A 1453-nucleotide genomic window follows, 5' to 3' on the forward strand; every position below is an offset into this window, starting at 1 on the left:
CCATTTACCTACCTGATTTCTATCACTGTTACTACTTGAAATATTCTAATCCAGGAAGATAGAGCAAAGTTATCTCGCTCATCAAAAAACACAACAAAACAATCAAACCCCACATTCATCTCAAAATGACTGCTTTTCTGCTATCCACTCTATCAACAGAAGATCACAGTTGTGAATTTCCATAATCATCCTTTCTGTTCCATCTACCAATTTTTAAGGCTGTATCTCAAATTCAAGTTTAGGGAAATAATTGTTTTTAATCAATTTTGATGAGTCATCATCTGAGATATATGGATCACCTAGAGAAATTTAGAAGGTACTTAGATTGGATTAAGTGGCTACATAGCTTCTTAGGCACAAAGAGAAATCTCACAGAACAATTCATTGGGAAGATTGAATAACAATATGAAGACAATCAACAGAGTCCCACCCATGATTTCTCTACCTAAAGAGACTTCCACTGTGAAGTTCAGAAGCTTTTGCATTCCACCACAGATGAATACTGCAGTTAGACACATTGACTGTTGCTCTTTGCAAGGGTTTGACACAGGTCAATGATTATTACTCTAATGCAGAATGACAAGACACTTTTTAACAAAGTAGTGCACATTCATGTGATCTTGAGAGCATGACCCTCCACTGAACGCATGGAACCTTGAAACAAAAGCATGCATCCTAACCAAACAGGTGCATTTGAACAAAGACATTTAATCAGACATTCACTGAGACCAAAATGGTTACTTTTGAGAGAAATGCATGATAAACGTATTTTCTTCCTTGGTTGGCTTTAGTGGGATATTCTGAATGTTTGTGGATGTTGGTCAAGTTTATCTCAGAGAAAAATAGTTCTCAATATTTAAACGACAAACAATCAACAAAGAAACTTGCTTAGGTAACATCTTCTGGAAACAATTGGATAACACACAAGTCTACTAAGAAATGTGAAAAAAGAGGGGGGTGCCCAAGAGGGCCGAATAGGAACAGCTCCAGCCTCTAACTCGAAGTGTGAGTGACACAGAAGATGGGGGATTTCTGCATTTTCAACTGAGCCTCCACAGATGATACCCAGGCATACAGGGTCTGGAGTGGACCTCAAGCAAACTCCAACAGACTGGCAGCTGAGGGTCCTGACTGTTAGAAGGAAAACTAACAAACAGATATGACACCCACACCAAAACCCCATCAGTATGTCACCATCATCAAAGACTAAAGGCAGATAAAACCACAAAGATGGGGAAAAAGCAGTGCAGAAAAGCTGGAAATTCAAAAAATCAGAGTGCATCTCCCCATCCAAAGGAACGCAGCTCATCACCATCAATGGAACAAAGCTGGACAGAGAATGACTTTGACGAGTTGAGAGAAGAAGGCTTCAGTCCATCAAACTTCTCAGAGCTAAAGGAGAAACAACATAACCAGCACAAAGAAACTAAAAACCTTGAAAAAAGAATGGATG

The sequence above is a fragment of the Rhinopithecus bieti genome, unplaced genomic scaffold (assembly GCF_001698545.2).
Source record: "Rhinopithecus bieti isolate Rb0 unplaced genomic scaffold, ASM169854v2 scaffold_70138, whole genome shotgun sequence".
NCBI classification, from domain to species: Eukaryota; Metazoa; Chordata; class Mammalia; order Primates; family Cercopithecidae; genus Rhinopithecus; species Rhinopithecus bieti.